The 24,848-nt window shown below is 30.3% G+C and overlaps 1 long non-coding RNA gene across 1 annotated transcript; it reads right to left on the reverse strand.

Moving 5' to 3' along the window:
- Nucleotides 1-435: 435 nt before the first annotated feature.
- On the reverse strand, nt 436-3,660 carry LOC134252168 (uncharacterized). The gene is made up of 3 exons (XR_009988915.1): nt 3,551-3,660; nt 3,069-3,229; nt 436-908 (listed from the first exon to the last, which is right to left on the reverse strand). It is a non-coding gene; the product is annotated as an uncharacterized LOC134252168 (long non-coding RNA).
- Nucleotides 3,661-24,848: the final 21,188 nt, after the last annotated feature.

Below are 24,848 nucleotides of genomic sequence, written 5' to 3' on the forward strand. Positions count from 1 at the left end.
ATGCTGAAATGGAAAATTCTGAATATACTCTCAAGAAGGGATCAGAACTGTAATATCCATGTATCATTTTAGTCCAAATATCTGTTAAATGACCTTTAAGTGGTTGCTAAGCAACATCATTTTAAAGTTTTTGGCTATATACATGTTTGTTATTTCACATACTGGACACATTCTAGACACTTTTTTGTATAATTCATGATATTGTTTGTAAGATATGGTCCATAAAGATGAAAGAACATTTTTGTATTAAAAATTGACCTTGACACTCTTTTTCTTCAGGGGGTCAAGGTCATATCAGTACAGAATTCTGCTTTATATTGTAAGTAAATAACAATTTTGAAATGCTTCAATCATGGATAAATCATTTAATAGTTGACGAAATAAAAATGGGGAACGACAAAATTTGCAAGTAAAGAATTCTGGTCTGCTTCTTACAAACAGCTTGCAAAACAGGTATACAATCATTTCTGTTAAACAAGAAATCCATTCTCTTGATGCAATTAAAAAGAATCTTTATTTTCATGGATTTAATCTAACAAGAAAAATAAACTAAATGATTTCATTACAAGATTTTTCTGGTATAACAGAGCTTAAGGGGTACAATAAAGACTTGACATGTTAACTTGGAGGGAAATAATAATAAAAGATAGCATTGGCAATATTTAATGCAAAACTGTTTAGTCAATAAGTTGAAAATGTGACGTTTATATCCAAATATACAAATCCAGAAATATTGCAAGACGAATTCCAAGTCAGACTGAAATCTTCAACAAAATGTTGAAGAGCACTTTTACTTTGTGTCCACCATTCTTTTATCAACTGTCATTTCTCTGTAAGACTGGAGGAAATTCTTTGACTTGTCCAAGACATTGTTATTTGCTGTCAAGTACAAGTGATCAGCTTCTATCCTGTAAAAGATTTAAATAATTTGAAACAGATACATGTCATTGTATATATGAATTTATATTTATAAATTAAATTAAAAATGCTTAAGTAACTACATGTACATTTATTTTATTTTCCTTTTAAAATTAAAATTGTGTTTATTATGTGATTCAAGTTACGTTACGTCAATGTATCAGGACAGATAATTCAACAACCTTGTAAAAACCATTATGGTAAAATTACTGAACTAAAACAAATAGCATATTTGGCAATCTGACTAAAGCCAGACCTCTGTTTATGCTATTGCAACATATAAAAAAATCTGGCAGTGGATGGAAGATCTAATTTTAATTAGATTGCTACGAAAGCCATGAAGGGACACGTCAATTTTTCAACAAAGTAAAAAATGAGATCTCGAATTAGACAATCCAATCCCACGGATTACTAAATCGTTCCCTCGATTTATATTTCAAGATCTCGAATTACACAATCCGATCTTACGGATTACTAATTCGCTCCCTTGATTCATAATTTGAGATCTTGAATTACATACCGGTAATTCGTTTTCACAAATTAATAATTCGAGATCTCGATTTGTTACGTCAGTCTCATGATTTTGGCAATCTGTGTTCTTGAATTTCATTACATATATGTACAGATACATCCAACCATTTTAATCAATTAGTGCGTTCTATTTATTTTGTTTCAGCAACCGGTCGTTTCCAACCTCTTTCATAACTAATTCAACGTATATTTATTTTAGAAATATTATGATTACACAGGACCCATATTCACTTTTACTATTTAGGACTTTCAATATGGATTTGAAATTGTTCATGTATTTTTCTCATTTTGGACAGTAACTAAAAAATAAGGTATCATTTTTAAACATCTATCGGGATGTAAATACGGGTTGGTCACGAGATTAAATTCCATAAAGCCCGAAGGGCTTTATGATGAATTTAATCTCGTACCAACCCGTATTTATAGCCCGATAGATGTTTTAAAATGATACCTTATTACTTATATTTACATTTGTGACTCATTCACACTTTCTATTTGCCTGAATGTGGCTTTTAACGTATAAAATGCATTATTTTTCAAATCCAACGGCAAGTATGTAATCCACTGAACGCGCGTCGATCCTTTATGACGTCACTAAAAAATTACGTCAAACGATTATCAATACCCACATCTATGACCTCTTGACCCCGTACCTGTATTTATACAGTTATAGATACGCATTCCTTTTAGTAGTGTTATATAAAGGAAAACATTTGCAAATGTAAATATTATGTAATAAAAGGTAGGATGTAAAATACTACAATATTCTATTTTTTAAACATGTATTACCATATCCGATATGTACAGATAAATAATTTTAATGAAATCATGGGAAGGGTTTACATTACGAGGGAACGAATTGTTTAAACTAAGAGAATGAATTATACAATTTGAGATAACAGATTGTCATCTTCGCTAGCCAAGGGTTTCTGATACGCTACTCTCCTCATAAACCCTTGGCCTACGGTGTTCATAGAAATGGGGATTTTTTTTTCCAGAGTTCTAATTGGATTTCAGTACACCCAGGTCGACCAATCAGCAATTGTTTTTTGTAAATGACGAAATTTGCGTTCGGGATACATCTTCACTTTTTAATCTCGGAAATGAAAAACGCAAGTAAATAACGATCCGTAAGATAACATCCAATTCTATGAATAGCCATGGTGTCATCCAATATCTTCTAAATATGTGATTAAGAATCTATATTGAAGCTTCAGATTTGTTCTATAAATAATGAATAAACGTAACTCAATTATTGCTTCTTATTTATTCTTTTAAAAACTTTGATTTAATTTTTTTTTAACACGTGTCTTTATTTCTGGCGATGACGCAATCTGTGCGTACCTTATAGATTCGAGATCACGTGACGGAAAACAATCCCGTCTTTTGACTTCACCGTATGCCAAGGGTTTATGCGGAGAGTAGCGTATCAGAAACCCTTGGCTAGCGAAGATGACAGATTGTGTAATTTGAGGGAACGAATTGATAATCTGTGAGAATGAATTGGCAATTTGTTACATCAAATTCGAGAGAACGGATTGTATTAATCAAGAACTCGGTTTACTTTTATAAATTTTTAAAAATTCTATGTCCCTTCATGGCTTTCATAGATTGCATACCTGCATGGCTGCCAGGGTTGTAAAAAGAAAGGAGACAATTGACTGCAAATGTTACTTCAGGGCAAAATCCCTGGGTCAAGGTTGTCCGTGAGCATGGGAGTGTTGATAAACCATCCAGTGAGTTTGACCACCCATGTATATGTAGGATAATTGGAAAGTGTCTGAAAAATTGAGAAAATGGAAATTCTAACCACATACTTTATGCAGATTGGAAATACAACAGCAGTCTATAAAAAACACCTAGTTTCATATCTCGGCATTCATTCAAATAGATATTATGTGTTTAAATAATGTGTTTGTATGAATAATCAAGCACCAGTATTATGTGTTTCAAACACTAATTTTTCAAAATATAATAAAATCAACTGTTTATAAACTTGTATGAATGCAATATCATGAGAATGACACAAATGAAATTTGACTTTATCTTTTTTTGAAATTTTAGAAATACAGAAATTTTCAGTACCAAAACAAAAATTTACCTGTTCATTGGTGTCCTTACATATTAGGCCTAATTGACCTTCGTAGTTCATGGTGGGCTTAGCAAGTGGGTATTCACAGATGAAAGTATTGTTGCATAAGATGCCAGCACTCAAAATTCAATTTGAAAGTGGTACATGTACACACTGGTACACACATACTGAAAACAACTATCCATTATTTTGGCAACTTTGATTTTACTTTGAACTTACGAGTAATTGTCAAAAGCATCAAAGTTCAAAAGCAACACAAAATTGGCTGAACGATACGAAATATGCACACTGAAACATGAAGATCTAGTACATGTGTACATTTAGTTTTCTTTTGAACGTGAACTAATGCGTTTTAAACTTAAACTATTTAGTCAATATACACGTATTCTCACCTGCTAATACCAAGGGCATGTCCGTATTATTTGATTCTCTGATGTGATGATATTCGTCGTGAAATAATCATGAAAATTGACGTTCAGATAAAAATAATTCGGATCACCATCATGTTGTTTACACCACAGCGGAAACACGTGGTTATTTCAATTCGTATCAACTCATACAGTGATGAGTTGTATCTATTTATAAATGCTAGTTTTTGTATTGTTAAATTTCGTGCCAATATAGATATAATTAAATTGCGAATTAAGTATACAGTATAACAAGATACAACAATATTAAAAATCTGATTTTTTATAGTAAAGATTGACTTAGGGAATCTACAATTTTTATCAACATTTTATCAGGCTACATGAAATATACATCATTACATGTAGATGAATAAATTAACATTTCACTTCACAAAAGGCAGAACGATAGTATATATTTGTATTTTGAAATCTTATTTTTTTTTGTATTATGTATTTATTTCAGTAAAAAATATATTTAAATGGTCAAAAAAGTCTAATAAAAAAAATGTTGTTTTGAGTAAGACGCTACAATATCGACCTTGACGTTGAATGTAAATATTGACCGATTTTTCCATAAAAACTATGCGAAGGACACAAATTCAAATTATCGTAATTAAGAAAATATTGAGCGTAAGAAAGCCAGTAAGGGCTTGTTGGAAAGGAAATTTTCTCTACTTTTACCAGCTTTATTTTGTTTTCCCTATTTCAACACAGAAATAAACGTAAAACTGAGCTTTGTTTAAACAATACGAATAAAATCGAGAAAAAACACATAAGTGCAAGAAAATTCTTGTTTTTAAAATATACTTTAAAGTAATAACAATAATTTTTACATATTTTTAAAGCAGAGAAAATATGCTTTAAGAATATACCATACTTTCTTTATAAAGTTAATCAGGAAAAAAATGTCAATCATCTAGAAAATCGGCAATTGCTTTGGAAAATTTCGCCATTTTCAAAAAGTCACGTTTGTCTTCACAACGTAAAATCAATTAAATACCGGCAATCAAGACATAATCTTTTTAGATATTTTAAAAGTAGAGAAAATTTCCAAAAAGTTGATATATAGTTTATATACCTTCATGTTACCATAAAATAGATACAGAGATCTTATTTTCGCGCAGTCTTGTTTTAACGCGCCCCCGGTCAATTTGACCGATACGGAAGTGAAGGGGTTAAGAGGAGTTCTTCTTTTCTCGTGTCTGTGAACTCTTAGCATCAGTGGTGTCTAAATGTATATGTACATAACTGCTATACGCCTGACTTTTTTTAGTTTGAGGTGTGAAAAGGTTAAATTATTTTGGTATAATTTACCTGAGAAATTACTCGCTGAGGCCAATACTGTCTGTGATACCTCAGGGGGATGCAGTAAGGTACTACTAGTAGTTTGTGGAATGCTCTATAGAGAATCCTTAGATACAGGGGTTCCTTTGTATCCAGTCCTTCTATGACCCCGTCTTTTGGCATGTCCCTACTGTGTCCTCCAGCGGAGTAAGCGACGGAGTAAGTTGCCCTGCAACTTTTTTTTTAGTTTCGGACATGTAAATTGTCCACTTTTCCGCATTTCCTAGACGGTCCGTGTATGCCAATTGGTGGAGCATTCATTCACTTTTTTCGCAAATGGAGTCTATAATGCGTTTTTTGCAATTATGTATTGTCAATTTAGATAAGTTTGCAAACAAAACGGCTTTATTTTTCTCCACTTACTTCAGCAGAATTTGGAGCTCCGGTTCATCTTCGTCTAGGAAAGTCCTATGCTTAACCGAGAATCAGTACAAACAAACAGTAACTTCATGTAAAACCGTGAACTCATCATTTTTTTCTTTTAATTTCAGAAAATGTCACTTTTAATTTGTTTACCACATTTATTGTCTTCAACGAACACTAGACTGCTTTTTCTATAGACATATATAGTGCTTTGTCTCACATTTGGCAGCAATTAATTTTTTTGAAAAATTCAAATCGTTTTAATCTCACTCTATTTTACCTTTTATAAACTTCAAAACATATTGTTCTCCATCTTTTGCAATACAAATACATGTCTAGTGCTTGATTTTACACTTGGAAGCAATTTTTTTTTATAATTTTAAATCACATGCATCTCACTCTTTTTGATCTTTAAGAAATTTCAAACAATTTCAATGACATTCTTTTTCTTTCAAAATACAGAAACTGTCCGTTAGAAGCAATTGAAATTTTGTGAACATATTAAATCATTGAAATTTTATTTCATTTGATTTGTAAGAAACTCCAGACATTGTATGATGTTTTTTTTTTACTTTTAAAAGACCATTAATGTCCATGTTTAAATAAATTGAAGATATCTTAAACTCTTTGAAAAATCAAATTTTTTAAACTTTATTTAATTTTACTACAAGAAACCCATTTTATGTTGTTTGTCCTCAAAAGTAATTGAGATTGTTTTAACAATTGAATGCAATTCCCGTTCATTTATTGTTTTAATTCTAGTCTTTCTTTTTACAATTAAGGCAATCAAAAGAGTGAGCCATGAGAAAAACATCATTTTCAAATCGTCATCATTTGATTAGTTCATTCAATACCACGTCTCATATAAATCGGACGGAAGACCCACTCATTTCTTTTCTTTATAAATTTTGTGCAGAATGAATTTTCCAGACATTTTGCATCATAATTTTTAAAGTATTAATATTTTGTTAAATATAGTGAACAATATCTGTGCAAAATGACAAGATCTTTAACATGATATCAAGAAAAAAGTGCTTATTCATTAGATTGGGGCAAAGAGGGGCCAAAGTCTGCATTAAATAGCTTTTTAAAAGTTAATATTTTGTTGTACAATACTGAAGCAAAAATGATTATCTCTGTAGTCTACAACTATATATAATGATTTTGTATCATATGGTACATAAATAGAGACGACAAGAGGCCAGAAAAAGAAATCTTTGATGTTTATATATCGAAAGTGGAAAATATTTTGATGTAATATTGAACAGAACAGAAGATGTTCAAAATAATGTTCTGAACAATATACAACCTTTCATTTGTCGCTTACCTTCCCAATTGAGGAGTTAAAGAGTATGCCCCTTAATATTTCTTTTGCAACTATTTCGGAAACAAAACAAAAGAATTTCTGAAAACCTCTTAAACAAAAAGTGTTTAAAATTCTTAGACCTTTGAATTAATTTCGAGAAAAAGAGGCTAGGCACTCAAATTAGGGGTCGAGAAGGGGCCAAAAGGATTAAATCGATAACTCTTTAACAGTCAATATGTTTGTAATTACTGAAACAAAAATGTTTATCTCCGCAATCTACAACTACATAATTATTATGATTTTTATTTCATATGTTACAGAAATAAGGACGAAAAGTCTTAAGAATGCTAAATCTAAATCTTTGACACTTTAACCACAAAAGTGAAAATTTTTTGATAAGTAATACTGGACAATAGATAAAAAATATTTCTGAATATTCAGTATTTGTTGAACAAAAAGTGTCGTATGGTTCATAATTAGGGGCAACAAGGGGCCAGAATGGTAAATCTTTTATGCTTCATATCTCAAAATTGAGAAATATTTTGATAAGTAATATTGAATAAAAAATAGATGTTCAAAATAATATTCTGAACAATATTCAAACTTTAAGTTTTGATAAACATCCCCATTAAGCAGTTAAAGGGTTAGCCCCTATATATAACTTTTGCAAATATCTCGGAAACAAAAAAATATTTCTGAATATTCAGTAGTTGTTGAACAAAAAGTGTCGTGTGGTTCATAATTAGGGGCCACAAGGGGCCAGAATGCTAAATCTTTTATGCTTCATATCTCAAAATTGAGAAATATTTTGATAAGTAATATTGAATAAAAAATATCATGAAGAACATTACTTTATAATCTGTCATTTTTTTATATAACGTCCTCATTAAGGAGTTGAAAGGTTGGTCTCTTGATATTTCTTTTGCAAATATCTCGGAAACAAAAAGAAGCAATGAATAGTTGTTGAACAAAAATGTTTAAAATCCGGAGAACTTAAGTTAAAATCAAGAAAAAGGGGCTGGGTACTCAAATTAGGGACTGAATGGGGCCAAAAGTCTAAAACCAAAATCTTTTTCACAGTCAATATATCAGCAATCTACACCTATATATTATGCGTTTTACTTTATATGTTACATTAATAGTTGCCACAGGGGACCAGATTGCTAAATCTTTGTTGCTTTATATCTCCAAAGTGGGAATTATTTTGATAAGTAGTATTGAAAAAAAAAATATTTGAATTCTTAAGAGCTTCAAGGTAAAAAAAAAAATAAGAAAGGTCTTGCGTAAAATTATGGGCCGAGAGGGTCTGAAATCTTTGAATCGATAACTCTTTAACAGTGAATATTTTGATATACATTACTGAAGCTTAAAGGTTTATTTCAACAATCTACATCTATAGAATATCATTTTTTATGTCCTGTGTTACATAAGTAGGGGTTTCAAGGGGCCAAAATGCTTAATCTTTGATGTTTTATTTCTCGAAAATGGGAGTTAATTTGATAAGTAATATTAAACACAAATAATAAACAATAGGTACCACTATGCAACCTTTCATATATTGCTAAGCGTCCCCATTTGGGAGTTGAATGACTGGCCTTTAAATATTTCTTCTGCATATATTTTGGGAACGAATAGTTTTTTTTAATAATTGTTGGACAAAAATTTTTTTAAAAGCATGAGAACTTTAAGATGATGTGAAGGAAAAAGGGCTGCACCCTAATATTTTTGGCCAAGAGGGACAAAAGGTTTAATGGGTAAGTCTTTCAATGTTCAGTATCTTGTTACACATTATGGAGCCAATTTTGTACTCCTTAACAATTTTTATCATTATTTTTGAACGAAAATCTCAATTAAAATCTTATCTCATCTCATCAAGAATCGAACGGAAGATCCACTTGTTGCTCGCAACGAGATCGTTTCTAATTCATTTTTATCTTTAAAAAAATCATGTAGAAGATTTCTTGGAGTTCTCTTGTTCGATTTTATCAAAACTTTCATAGTACATGCCTTGGCATCTGCATTAAATTCCGGTCATTTCAAGTATTTTCAATTTCGATCGAAAGTTATCATCCTTTTATTAAAATTCAGAGAACCACCTTGTCTGTTATGGAACTCAAAAACGGCTTAAAGCACATCTAGAGCGCTGAAATTTTCAGTGATAACCTGGGTCAGAATATTTTCCGGGAGTCCTAATATGAAAGCTCGGAGGTTGTCAAAATTTAAGACACGAATCAGGAGTAATTTTTTGAGACATTTTGCATCACATCTTTTTATTTTCAATTGTTATGTTTTAACATACTGAACAATATTTGTGTAGAATGACAAGATCCCTAACATGATGTCTAAAAAATGAATGTGCTGACTCATCACACGAAATGCCGAAAGAGGCCAAAAGTCTTTTTAAATAACGCTTTGATAGTCAATATCTTGTTATACATAACAAAAACAGAAATGTTTTTATCAGAACCTTCAACAATATACAGCTTACTCCACTTATATTGGAATCGCTTATTTTGAAATTCTGCTTATTTTGAAATAAAAATCAATCCCTCGTTTTTTGCCTTTCATATTCTTTGCATTAAAATAACGGTTATATTGAAATCGGCTATATTGAAATATCGCTTATATTGAAGCGACTGATCGGTTACAAAAGGTGATAATGAGTTGTTTTCATAACGGTTATACTGAAGTACTCTCTGGCGGCTGTTGTTACGGTTAGGAACATAATTTATGCCTAACTGACCAATTGATATACAAAGGTGTGAATAATTAAGTTTTCATCTTATATGTTTTTATATTGCATTCTCTTACGAAATAAAATTATATACTGTTAAATTCTTTGTTTCCACGTATATGATAACGGATGTATTGAGGCTAAACGAGTAACCCCAAAAGAATTTGAAATAAACGTTTACTTAACTTTGAAATTAAAAACGTACTGTTAATGGCTATTGATAACCCTAAATTAAAAATAGCTAAGGGTTAAAGCCGAGTACACTTACGATGAGATACGAGTTGTGTTCATCAGTACTCAGCCGTATGAGTCCGGTGATTTTTCTCCAAAACGTAATTTTCATTTTCAGACCAGAAGGCGTTACACGAACAGATAATGCTAATTCTATATTAAAATCACAATATTATCAATTGATTTTTAACAATAAGATCTTTTAACACTGCATTTTTTAAGTTAAGATCAGATACCAATCCAATTCTGGGTAGAAAGGGGTCCTCAGTCAATGTAAGACCTCAGCACAGCACACAGTATCTATAAAGAATAGTTGTGTTGTGATTTTTTTTATTATAACAATACGTGTGTGGATTTATACTATACGTTTTTTGGATTTTATATATATATATATATATATATATATATATATATATATATATATATATATATATATATATATATATATATATATATATATATATATATATATATATATATATATATATATATATATAATATAAATCCACACACGTAACACGTATTGTTATAATAAAAAAATCACAACACCGAAATAAACTCAACCGGTTTCATTTCCAATCTTCAGTTATCTAATTCATAAATATCCCGAAAAATATTGCAAACAGTTAAGCTAAACATGAAACTTCTTAAATATCCAACACACATATCAGTGTCACATTAAAAACACATCGTGAAAATGGACATAAAAATAATGTTCAGAAATATTTATGTAGACTGATAGACGTGGCACTTATTATTACATGCTTACAAAACAAATTTGTGGAAAAATTAACTGCTGTTTAAATATTGCCTATATTCAGTATTGATTTGATTGTTCATTACCGTCTTCCTTGGAAGACGGTATTGTATAGTTGAAGTTTTTTACAGTCTTCGGACTATGCACTTCCTCTCTTTTGTGATTGGTAGAAATTGCATGATGAGAAAATTTTCAATTATTTCATTGGTTGAAATGCTGTTCAAGGCAAGGGAGATAACTTTCTGATGATCTATTTTTCGTACGACTTAACAATTTTGCAAGATTTCCAATCTTAAAAAAATGACAAAACGAACAACAAAGTCAGCAGTAATTATTTCTTAATAACATGATATTTTTTATAGCAATAAATAAAAAGGTCTCTTTAATTTCATTATAAATAAAATTTGAGTGTTATTGCTTGCAGGCTTTACAATTTGTTATTATTATTATTTTCCCCTTTCTTGTTTGAAGAGTGAAAGGGAATCAGCCGAGGTTTGCCGAAAGCTCTCGGCCAGTTTACGGAGATGACCGAGCGACAACCGTGGTAGGGCTAATGCCCGTAAAAAGCTATATATTTAAAAATACAAAATCAAGAAATTCAAAAGAATTATACGGCCTGTTAAGTGTAGACCTGATTACTGTTTAAAATTGTTTCTAAAGACGGTAAGCTTTTTTGAAAAGCTCTACTTGTTGTGCGTTATCTTATATCTTTTATCTTAGATTGATTTATTGATTGTTTGGTTGACCGTACTCTTATAGAAAATAAATATTTGAAGGTTACGTACGGACATAATAAAAGGGGAAATGGAGAATCTACGTTTATCTGATGGATACATCGCGTGACAGGGAGCATCACTGGAAAACAGGATAACAGTAATTATATTTTTTTCAATGAAAGGAAAAGCTGATTTGCATCTGTGATGGAAAAAAAGTTATTTTTTTGTACAGAATTTAGCACACCCCCCCCCCCTCCCCCCATACACAAACAAAACAAATAAAAAGATACAAGAAAAGTTTGGGAAAAAAATAAGGTAAATAATATGATTAATTGGATCACGGGTAAAATTACGGAGAATTTACATGTTACATCTCTGTTTGAGTGTGAATAATCTTGCTTGAATGTCACATATATTAGAAGCCATTCTTTAGATTATTCCAGCTATCTTAGAGACAAAAATTTATCTAGTGCTCTAGGTAAAAGAAGGGGATAGACGTATTATGCTCTCATATGTGTTTTCGACTTCATCAGTAGCTCTCTCGTGTAGAATGATACACCAATTTCATGTTTCCATCATCATCATTAAAATCCACCTGAAACAGCATAGTCTATTTAATGCATTTTTATTAAATAGATTAAAATAATAATAATATATTCTTTATTATAACAGGATAGCACAAATAGTAACAAATGACTTGTTTCCATCTTGATCCGGTACAAAACACATTTACAGACAGATAAATAACAGCATAGAAAATAAATAGTATAAAATGCATGTTAATACATGAAATTATATACATGACATTAATGAAAAGAGTAAAATGTACATGTTCTCCAAAAATTAAATGATTTAAAACAATAATTTCACTTCTTTATATTAAAATTCTGTAACAATGCTGATTTTTTTAAAAAAAGCAAGAGCTAAAGGGTCTTAGAAAAGGGATGGCTGTTTCAATATGCCTTTAAAGATCATTTATAATACTCAGTTCATACTTTCCGGAATGCATTAAAGGTCTCAAACGGTATCTTTTATCCTCTTAATCTGTTTTGGCTACAGAGAATCTATATAATGGAAATGTATCTTTTAAATACTTCTATTTAACACACGATTTTAAAGCAACCAAAAGGTAGAAAAATTAAATGCATGATGAATGATAAACAATTGTAGCCATTATACTTGAAACACTTTATTATTTAGAAGAACTACAGGATAGATAACTCCTACAAGTAACTAAATAAAGTACCTGACAGTCTGAGAAAGTAAAGATCATAAACAGCTGTTGCTTGTAAATTTCTCAATGATACAAAAAAAGTTGTATACAATATACTAGGAGAAAATGCCACAACATCCATCATATTGATATCTGCTTCTATAAAGTTAAATATTCCAAACAATAGGATATCAGATTCAAGCAGATCATATAGAAATATTAATATGATATGTACTATATAAGCAATATAATTTTGCCCTTTCTGAGTAAAGCACAGATTCTCGTTTTACAATTTATTATTAAAATCAAAATAATGTAGCGAATATTTTTTTCTTGAACTTTTTCATGCATCAATGTTCAAAAATATATAACTATTATTTACATATATTAAAATAATTTACCCGGAAAGGACCAACAGACATTCTTTAAAAGATTACCCGCCCGTAATATTTTTTATTTAAACATTGAGTTTTGGACTCTGAAAGATGATTTTATATTTATTCATTTTTCTTTTACAAATCTGTATCATATAGAAATAGCTGACAACAGTCTCATCTGTCATTTTTTGTTTATATTTGAGAAATTCTACAGGTTAGTTTTCAGTTTGTTTCCATGTAAAAAAAAATTGAAAAATGTCAGAGAATTACCTCTCATCACGTAAATAGTAACTAATTAATGGCCATTATGATCAAAACTAACATAAAGCACGCGTTCGGTATGTTTGGTCTATTGAATATTTGGTCTATTGAATGAAAATTTATTTGAAAAGGGGTATGTATTAATACTAGAAAAGATCTTCAAATGCAAAAACAATACACTTCTCTGTTCATGACAAAACTCGTGTTGTGTACATTTTTTAATTCTTTGGAAATTATATAAATGTACTGTAGACCAAGTTTTATTCGCGACGACATATTTTTGCGCTTTACCAAGCGCCACGATTAATTTTTGCGATCAAGCTTTTTTTTTGTTAATAGACACGTACACTTTAGAAACTGGTTCGCGGCAAGAAATTTTTGCGATGATCAGGCTCTCGTGAAATTTGCGAAAATTTCTCGCACGCGATTAAATGTTGATTTACAGTACATAAGAGATCATTCATAAGCAAATAAATATTATCTGTTTACAATTCATCATTCTTAGATATCCAACATACAAACCGCTTCAAATCAAAGGGATCTAATAATGATAAGCATAAAAAATATAGAATATTAAATGAAAAAGACTATGTTTTTTAACTTGTTCACACATTTCGTGTTAAGAATCATAGATCTGAACTGATTTGATTGACTGGTATACTCCATTTTGTTGTATAGAAAATGCTTGAGGTATCATATGCTTCTGTTGACAAGCAAATATATTTTAAAAGATATTTTAAAAAAAAACTAAAAAAAAATTTCCATTTCTTTGTTACATACATCACGTGACTAAGATGTCGGTGTCATATCAAGTCAGTTTTTAGCATTAGTTTGAGAATACTTTTGAAGAACGCACCGTGTAAGATGTGTGATTGCACGCTAAACATTGTTCACAACTTTTTATAACCAAGGTTTACGATTTGATTATGAAATCTGCAGTCATTGCTCAAATAGTGCCCAAAGTTTACCTCAAGTTAGCAAATTTTAAAAAAATTATTAAAAATAAATAAAATAAAATAAATGGAACAACAAATTAAAAATCCTTTTTATATTATTCTTTCGTAATTATTTTCACTTTCCAAAGGTGCAAGATTTATCTTGATATTTGCAGTATTAACGAAGTTATGTTTTTTTCCCCACTATGCTCGTTTTTCAAGTGAGATGGATAGAAATGCGTATTTGCCATGTAAGGGATTAATTGACTTGTTGATTGAACGCAGTTTCGTAGCTGCTATAGAAAATTAATATTACATTTTGAAGACCTTATGACGAGGAAATATATATTAAGTACTAGGCAGAAAAGAGAATCCTCATTCGTTTAATACAAACATCACGTGATTGAGACATGTGAAAACAGGAAAACGGTGCTTACATATTATATTACTCTGAATAAAGTATTTCACTTGCACTAGAGACCAAAAAAATATCAAACTTTGTGTAGAATAATTGTATGTAAAGAAAAAAAAGGTTTTGTAACAAAGAAAAAACAAATACAGATGAAGAAATATTGTCAAGGAAGATGCTAAATTAACAGATTTTTCCCTACGAGGAAAAATAATGACTTTTAAAAATACTTTTAAATATGTTTTTAAAAAAAATTGTTTACATACAGGAATAATATTTAGAAGACATGTTTCAGATGCTGCTAGTGATCTGAGGTTGAGTGCCCTAAGATGAAGTTCGTTTGTAAGTCTTTATCAATGCATGTGTAAATGTATAATGACCAATTGGTCGCATCATAAGTATTTCAAGGGTAAATCCATTCATTGAAAATCTTAGCCAGTGTGTCAGTATGAAGTCCATATCTTAATACTACTGTAAAACCACATATTTTCGTGGGGTCAATTTTTTTCGTGGTTTGATAAAAATATCTTGGTTCTTGGGGATTTTATTTCGTGGATCAAAAATTAATGAATACTTATGTATGTAACATTTTAAATTTCGTGGTGGACATGAATTTGTGGGTCTCGACATACCTCGAAAACAACAAAAATTAAACTCCCAAGAAAATTTGTGATTTTACACTATACAATTAACAACAATTTAAACAAATAAACACAAAGGAAAACAAATATCTCTTTAAAGAGATATTGTCCTTGGGGGAATTTATTTAAAAACATTTTATCCTACAGGGTAAAGTAAAGTATTTTTTAGCTATGAAATTTAAAAAAAAAACGTATTCATCAAGGGCTTATTTCTAGCAACTATATCTATAACTATAAGATTGTACTAGTTATTTAAGGTGACCTTTGAGAGGGGTTGATGTGAACTTTCACCACTCGGGTAGTGTGTCAGTCATAACTCAATAATAATACAAACCTACATAAGCAGTTGCTGAGTGTCAGTATTTACATAATGATGATTTTAAAAAATAAGAACTGTCAACGATCACTCAGTGATAGTTAAAAAAAATGAAAATATCATCAACAATTGCTGACAGTCAATCATGACTCAATAATAACTGAAGAAATTTTATGTAAAACAATTAAGTAAAAGATTCTAGAAAATGCAGCATTTTCTGTTAACATCTGAATGTATGATGTTTACCTTATTTTACGTTGTTTTGGTCTTACGTAAAAATATTCGGAATATACGGGTTAATTGACTAAATAAAGATATGTTTTTTCGATTTTAACAAGAAAGGGCAATGAATAGCTTTAAAAATTCCATAGAAGAAAAATAAATAAAACAATTCTTTGTTATGCACATGTAGTGTACAGAAATCATTAATGACTAGCATTTAAAATAATGAATTTGCTACAATTTATATTATAAGATCATTAAAACCTTTTCTATTCAGATAAATATTAGACCCTTTATATCATAAATACACATGTAGGTCGCTTTTCATAACAGATTGATCATGAAGACGAAAAACATTGAACTTCGGAAATATTTTTATACAAGATGAAAGGTATTTTTTTATTTTCGTCTTAAAATCCTTCACATTTTTTTTTTGGAATGATGAGTTGTGGTTGATATAAAAGTCAATATAAAGTATCATTTTCTTCAAAGCTGCTGTAGAAAATTGTTAGTTGAAGGTATGATGACAAGAAAATATTAAGAGGGCCAAAATGGGGATCCCTGTTCATTTGATACATATATCACGTGACTAAGATGATCAATGAAAAACAGGATAACAGTACTTTGATATCATTTTTAATGAATGAAAGGTTACTTTGTATTAGGGTTCAAAATGTTAACCTTCTTGTTCGGCTGAGTGTAGTAACTTCATTTTGTAACCCATCCCCCCTAAAGATAGAAAATATTTCATTTAAACAGTCGGTCTTTTTTTACAATATCAGTTTTTTTTTCCATCGATATAAAACATATAAAGTTACGGCTTTACAAAACCTTCACGTACCTACCCCATTTTGTTTCATTCATCATTGTTAGTAGAGAAAGACTTTACTCATCAATGTCAGTAAAAATTGACTAAGATACCAAGTGTATTATCTTACTTACATCAACTCAATAAATAAATGAAATATTAATATTTTCCTGAGGGAAATAGTTTTCTTCCTCGTAGAACCATGAATTTGCTTTTTCTTTAGTTCACATTTCATAACTTTTTTATTATACCGAAACAATCATGGGGAAACCATAATTTTGCTATTTCTCTAGTTCGCATTCCATAACTGTTTAATTATACCGAAAAAAAACACAGGCGATTTCATTTTTTTTTTACCAGATATTCCGACATTTAACGAGCCCGAGTCCAATTCGAGTGCACATGACTTTGCGCAGCTTTTTAATTTCATACAGTCATTTGTGCAACAGTATACCTTTGCCAAATATTTTGATTTTAACCTAAAATTTGCATTATCTGTAACCCCTAGAGGTCTGAAAATGAGATTTTACAACAATAATTAGGGAAAAAGCTGAAAAGGTTCTTACGACGTCACCATTTTCAGATTCTGTAAGCAATGCATGACGCTGAAGAATGACACATAAGCGCATGTATGTCCACGACGTCCATAGATATCATACAAAAAACCGATGACATAGCATCCAAAGAAACATGCTATCATTCTAAACATTGACATTTTTAACGAAAAAAAATCATATGAGCCGATAATTCATCTGCACTGATATGTATTTATACCGTATTTTTGTAATCTTAGAGGCATTGGGCTTCGAAACAATAAACTTAGTAATTAATTCCTAAACCAACCTAGATGGTAAACTTTTTTGAAATTTCACAATTTTGTGACTTTTTACGATAAAACTTTCATCTATTTGAATGAAAAAGAAAAAGAAATCCCTGGGGTAGAAATACAAAGAAATAAAGAAAAAAGGTGATAATTTTGTGCTTTTCCAAAATAAACCCATAGGGTCCGATAGTAAAATTTGACAACTTTTGAGATGGTTCCCTGAGAAATTGGAATGGTAAACGTTCGATTTTTTAAATTCTAAAACAATAAATATAATAGTAAAAATTATTTATCAAAAAATTATAAAAAAAAAAATCCTAGAGCAGGAAAAATTAGACTCGGCCTCGTTAAAAACGGTGTAGAGGCATAATTACAAATGCGTGCGGTTAAACAGATTGTATGACAAGTAAGGCACCGAGTCTTAAAACAAATTATTTTTAAAACGAATTTTCACTGACATTTGGAAGAATTATTGTTGTCTTCATTTTGCTAGAATTGAAGATTTTGACAACGCATGTCGATCCGTTTTGACGTCAAAGTAACATTGCTAATAACATGACGTCACAGACTCGATATTAATTGAATTCTTAAAATTAATAATAAATGTTCATGAGGTAGAAGTCCCAGGCTGTAGCTCTGATTTTCCAGCGAGTAGTCTTCTGATGAGGCAAATAGTCTCTTCTCGGGGAAATAGACAGTTTTATGGTATTAATTTTATATAGAGTAATTACAGTAGAGATATAATAACATATACTATACAAAAAAGTTAAGGATCATCAAATTAGATATGTTTTACAAATACGAGGGGTGATCAAAAAGTTCGCGAACAAATTGAATATCTTCCATAAAACAAACAAACTGTCTGTTTGAGTAGAAATCCGTCTGTCTGTTGCTCCCAGTATTAAGTTTAAGAGCACATTGGAAGCGGTGCGTCTCAGCAAACTTGGACAAAAAAACTATCCTCGCGGACTGCTGTACACCTTGGACGTCCCGATTTTAGCCTTTTTTGACAATTTTCTGCCGGTAAATATCGGTTCCATAACCGTTAATTCCGCTCTGGGAAAGATAAAGTCTTTCTGCAACGTGACGTTGCGATTTGACAGCTTCCAGCATCCCTGCTGCCGTGGAGTGTTCGTCCATACTCATATACCTCCTCATAGCGTCTTATTACCAGTTCTGGCCAATAAAGAAAACCCTCTTTGATACTTCTATGCTTCCATTGTTCCACTTACTTTGTTAACGCCACGTACTTTCTTGACCAATATGTCCCAAAACTCATTAAACACATGTGACTTAAGTATCCGATCGTGTTAAAAGTTTTTAAAACTACTTATAATAAGCCTTCTTGTCACATAAATTCATGGTCATGAAAATATCATTCTTGTGTAAAAAATAATATCCCTAACTTATTTTGCCCAGTATATTATACGACAATATTTTGCCGTGTTTGTCGACGTGTAATGAGTAAGAGAAGATTAAGATAAACCGTAGTTATCAGATATTAGTTGAAATGAATAAATAATATCATTCATTGAATAACTAGCTCTGCTTAACATAAATAAAACCTCTTGTAATTCTAGAAGTCATACTTTAGATTCTGTTAGTATTTTAGCGACATACACATGTATCATAATCTAGCGCTCTAGGACAGAAAATCTGATTAAACATATCAATTCTGACATGTCCATTCGATTTTATTTGTAGAATCATTGCTATTTTTGACATAATTTTAAACATATTCATTTAATAGAATGGAATGGTAATTAGATATAATAGTTATTATCACAAAACTAGTTATCATTGTGGTGTATTTATATAACATATCCATTGACAAAAAAAATTAGTGAAAAGAAAAAATAATAAAGGACATTCATTTACATGGCATTATGTATATAACATCAATGAAGTGAGAAAAAGATTGTTCTCCTGAAAGATAAGGTGATTAGAAAACACTCATTGATATCAAATATTTAAATTAAAACTCAGCTGATTTAAAAGAAGCAAGAAAAATAAGTTCTGAGAGACTAGGGCATCTAATTCAATAAGATTGTGGTTTACGCTTTAAGAGATCGTTTATAATTTTCTGTTCATGCTATGGGAATATATAAAATGTCACTAATGATACCATTCTTCCCAGAACCTGAGTTGGCTATGTATGAATAGTTGATGCTAAATGAAACAAAGTTGAAGTCTTGTATGAGGAAGTTAACCTTATAATTAAAGTATTAACAATGATTTACAATAATTAAGGAGAAAATATCAGAGCATCCATCACAGTTGAGATCTGTTTCTATAAAATTAAATGCATCTTTTCTAAACAATTGGATATCAGATTTGGCCTAATCATATACATATATTTATATTATTTGTACTATGGAAGCAATATAATGTTGCTTTTTCTGATATTAAAACGCAGGGCCCTGATTTACAAAAGAACGTTTTACTAAGATCAAATTTTTATTTATATTTGTAGCATTTTTTCTTTTTAAATATTGATTTGAAGAGCTTTATAATATACATTTTCTGATTCTGAAAAAAAAAACAGCAAGTTAATGTATGATGTTAGAAAAAAGCTAAAATTATAAGTCTTTGTCATGTTCTGTTGTAAAATGTGACCCAGGAATTATTCCTGCCTTAACTTTACTGATCTAATTTTCAATTTCGATACTTACAAATCGGGTTTTATATAATTTAACATATTTATATTTGCACTTTTCATGAACCTGGTGAAGAGCAAATATGCTCATTTTTGTTCGAACTCAAAAGGGAGTTCATGGTAGAACTAAATCGTGGGGCACAGTTATTTCTTCCAAACACGAATAGTGGAAAACAAAATAAACACTTTATATTCATTTTATTATATATTTATCACATGTATTTGAACCAAAATTATATATATCACGTGATCAAGGAAGTTTATTTCCTTATGGACTTTTAAGCGTTGATATTTAGTTCAGTGAAATTTGTTGAAGGAAAGTAGTAATTGAAACATCCGGCCTAAAATAGAATACTCTCCACACTTATGATAATTTTATCTCTTTTAACCCTAAGAAAATTACATGGTTTAGGGTTAGGGTTAAAAAAAAGGTATAATTCTGAGGTGATTTGTTTCATTTTCAACATTTTTCTATTCATTCTTTTCCAGAAAAAAACAAAGACATCAAAGTATGATAAGATAAGGAAAAACGGCTTCTTACTTTAACAGGGAAAAAACTCTTTATTAAGTATTTAAAAACTTCATCTAGGTATTAAAACAATTTTTTAATACTTGAACAGTTGATTATTTCACCGCAGATTTCACTTTATTTAATTTCATTATTAGTACGAAGAAATAAGAACGCCTTCCTCGCTGAGTGTTTAGAGTATCTTTCAAACTCAAGTGAAATGAAAATTTTCCTTGCCCCAATGTAAAAAAAATATATTATAATATAATATTGAATATAAAAAATAAAAATAAGTTAACGTAAGTCAACTTTGTAAAGTAGTTTGTTTTCTCTCTCCCTTTCAAACTACTAAAGTTAGCCTGACTCAATTTGTTTTTACCTGCGAGGAACGATTTTTTAAAAAAGAAATCTTTTACCCAGAATTTCTTCATTTTGTTAGTCGAAGAAATGTTGATTTTTTTTTAATTCAAACCCAAAGTTTTAACCTTAAGTCGGGAGAGGGTGAACAAACATTATTTTAAATATGATCTGTCCTTTTCATTTCTACCTTAGATATTCAGATTTAGAATCTGAAAAGTGATTAAGCATTTGGAAAAAATCTGGATTATACAGAAACTGTTCGATACAATATACATATTACATATACGTGTACATATCTGTCATATTTTGTATATTTTCGAGAGAGTTTATTTGCTAATATTAAATTCGTTTCCATTTAAAGAATATTTTGAAAAAAAAAAGTTAAAGGATTATCTCTGATCACGTACAATAGTAACTAATAAATGGCAATCATGATCAAAACTAACATAAATCACACGCCAAGTATATTTGGTCTACTGAATGAAATTTTATATGAAAAGGTGTACGAGCATATCTACTAGTAAATACCAGCATGATCTTCAAATGCAGACAGAATATCATGTCCCTCTTCCTGATTAAAATTGTGTTGTATAAATTTTTTTCACTTCTTAGGAAATAGTGTTTAATTAAAGAACCGCTTCTATTATTGTATATTATTTGTAACATCATTCGAAATAAATTATGTGCAAATAAAGATTATCCGTCTACACTTTATTATTCTTTTATATCCATCACACACGAATAAAAAAAAAGGCTTGAAGAAAGATAATCATAAAATTTTTTCGAATATTTTTCATAAACGACTATGATTTTTAAGTCTTTCGTATATTTTGTTATGAGAGAGGATATGGAAATAACAAACAGTATTCAATCTCAAAGTCCATAAAACAATACAAAATAAGAGCAGAGCAAACGCGAAAAAAATATATAGCTGAGTTCACCGAGTGATTCACTGTATCTTTTTCTACTTTTGTTTAATATAAAACATTTGAGGTTTCATTTATTTCTGTAAACAAGGAAATATTTTTTTAAAAGTATTCAGAAAAAAACTAAAACAAGAAGCTACATTTATCTGATACATATATCATGTGACTAAGATGTCACTTCAAATCAGCTTTATCCGGTTTTTTCTTCAAAAAAAAAAAAACGTGTGTAGAACGTACAATGTAGTATGAGTGGTTGTAAGCTTAAGATTGTTCACAACTTTATAGAATCTAGATTTACAGTTTATATATTATATATGAAGTTTATTTTGTTTTGATGAATTGATTGATTGAATTGCTTTGTAGTGGAAGTAGAAAATAAATATTTGAAGATCTGATGACAAAGAAATATACAGAAAGCATAAAGAAGAATCTCCATTCGTCTAATACATACATCACGTGACCGGGATTATCACTTAAAAAAGGATCAGGGTACTTATAGATAACTATAACATTACATTATATGAAGAATTTAACTTGCACTAGAGACTAGAAACATTTAACTTTCTGCACTTTTATGAAAAGACTACATTTTTAACAACCAAAAACAAGGTCTAGCAGCCGGATATAAGATGTAGTAAAATATATAAGAAACTAATGATGGTATATAAGATACTTATGATTTAAGGTCGGATGACCTATAAAAGGGGATGACATAAACTTTTATAAGTACTATGTCAATTCGGTTACTTCCGATAATTTTTACGAGCTGAACCATAAAATCACTAGCCATGACCAAGCATGCAAATTTACGTTTTAAAATCAAAAGACATCGTCTTTTGTTTGTTGCAATATTTTTGAAAGACAGTTCGATAGGTCCCAAATGATTGAGTTCGGATTAACAGTCACAAACATGACAAACATCAGTCTAAAAATAACGCTTGAGTCGTGCTCGGATTTCTTCTCTTTTCAAGAGATAGCCTTGGTGAAATGAGAAAAAATTCTTTAAAAATTTGTTGAATATTTATTTGAAAGACTGATACTTAAATTGACAATGTTATAAATGTACAAGATGTACTTAGAGTTAACATCTGCTGAAAATAATCTGATTTTATGATTTCAAATATCGGGTAGTCATTCGCAGAGATTATATGATACATCTTAGATATCCAAAACACATGTTAGTGTCAAAAATGTTGAATTTAAACTTATAAACAGTTGTTGACAGTCGGGCATCACTTCATCAGTATCAAAGAATATAAAATTAAATAAACAGTCGTTGACAGTCAGTCATCACTCAATGATAATTAAAGAACGCAAAAAAATATCAACATTTTCTATTGATATCTGATTGAATTATGTTTGACTATGGTTACTTTATTTTGATATAATATACAAAAATTTTGAACGCAGCTAGGATAAGGCTGCCCGTGAAATATCAAACTGTTCAAACTGTAGTAACTTCTCTGAACTACCTAGATATGACGTCATAATAGAATATGACGTCAAGTTACTGCATACTTAACCTGACATGACAGGGAAAGTGTCATAATTATTACACGGCATGTAGATTTATTATGGGGATTTGTGTTTAATTTAAGAGTAGGGTTTGTTTTTAAGCTTGCGTGTGTTGTTATAATGTTTTACATTTGATATTTAAATATCTCTATTCCTTTTGCTTGTGCGATATGCATATATTGAAGCAATAGCAAACAAATTATGTTTGAAACGCTCCCCTAACACTTCCGTAGACAGAGTTAGAATTTATGAATCGTTTTTATATTAGACTAGCACAAGTGAAAGACAAGGATAAATTGAAGGTATTCTGCGTGAATCTAAGAGAGAAGTATGTCTTCTAAATGAATTTTGCTGGGGGATCGTATGTAGTTTATCCGTTTTTGTATAAATCGCGATACAGAGTGGAATATACCCCTTCTTACGTTGGTAATTTTAATTTATCATAAAATATTTTGTTAAGAAGAAAAAATTAAACCTGCCCCCAGCACTATTTAGGTACCATGGATCACGATGAATAGATCTATGTAACAAACTTTGCACAAAAATTGTGTTATGCACTTGTGCCGATGCTTGTAACGGGACCGTCAAGGGTCAGTCCCGTATTTTATAAAAATGATAATCCGAGTTCAAAGGATAACGAGATTTACGGTGTTTTAAAAGATATTGTATTCTGTAATATTAACAGATTCAATGCAAAATATGAAATATAAACAATTACATATGAAACATTATCATAATATGAAATCCTTGGGAGTGTGATAATTGGTATTTACCGTTAATTTCAGTTAATTTGGCCCCGATCCCCAAAAGTACGTCTAATCAGTTCTAGTAAAAGTTAACGAATCCTCCAAAATACCCCCACCGGCCGGGCTCTATAGTCCCGACACGCGCATACGCAACCCGGACGGGCAAAGGGAAATAACTCTAAAATAAATATAAGACAAAACCATCACACTCCCCCTCCCTTAAGACCTAATGTGCATTTCACATTAGTCAAAAATAATAATAAATTACAATGCTTATCAACATATTAAATAATATCAAATAAGAATTAATATTTTGCATGTAAAATATGCAAACAATGTGCAAACACATTATGATATATTAGTTATTAAATAAATGTACAAACAAATTCATATCAATATAACATACATGAACAAAAAAGGAGATATAGCTATAACTATATGTATTCTAAGTGTTCACTTCACTCAAAGTCACATTACATATTGGTCATTCACTGTCTGTGTCTCTATAACAAAGTTTTACTCTTCCAAGAAGAGGGTGTCCCTATCTTTAAGTCTCTTCACTTCCATTTCTAGTTCTCGATTCCTCTTTTCCAACGCTCGTATTGCTTCTCTCTCCTTCTGTCGTTCCCCTCCTTCAAGTTCTACCAGTCTTCGTTTGGCTATTTCCCGGGCTCGTCCCATCTGATCAATACCATTGCACATCCATGCCAGACAGGCCTGTAGCTCTTCTTTG

This window comes from Saccostrea cucullata, unplaced genomic scaffold, assembly GCF_032062105.1.
Source record: "Saccostrea cucullata isolate Sc308-1 unplaced genomic scaffold, CSIRO_AGI_Scuc_v1 ctg2865, whole genome shotgun sequence".
Taxonomy (NCBI): domain Eukaryota; kingdom Metazoa; phylum Mollusca; class Bivalvia; order Ostreida; family Ostreidae; genus Saccostrea; species Saccostrea cuccullata.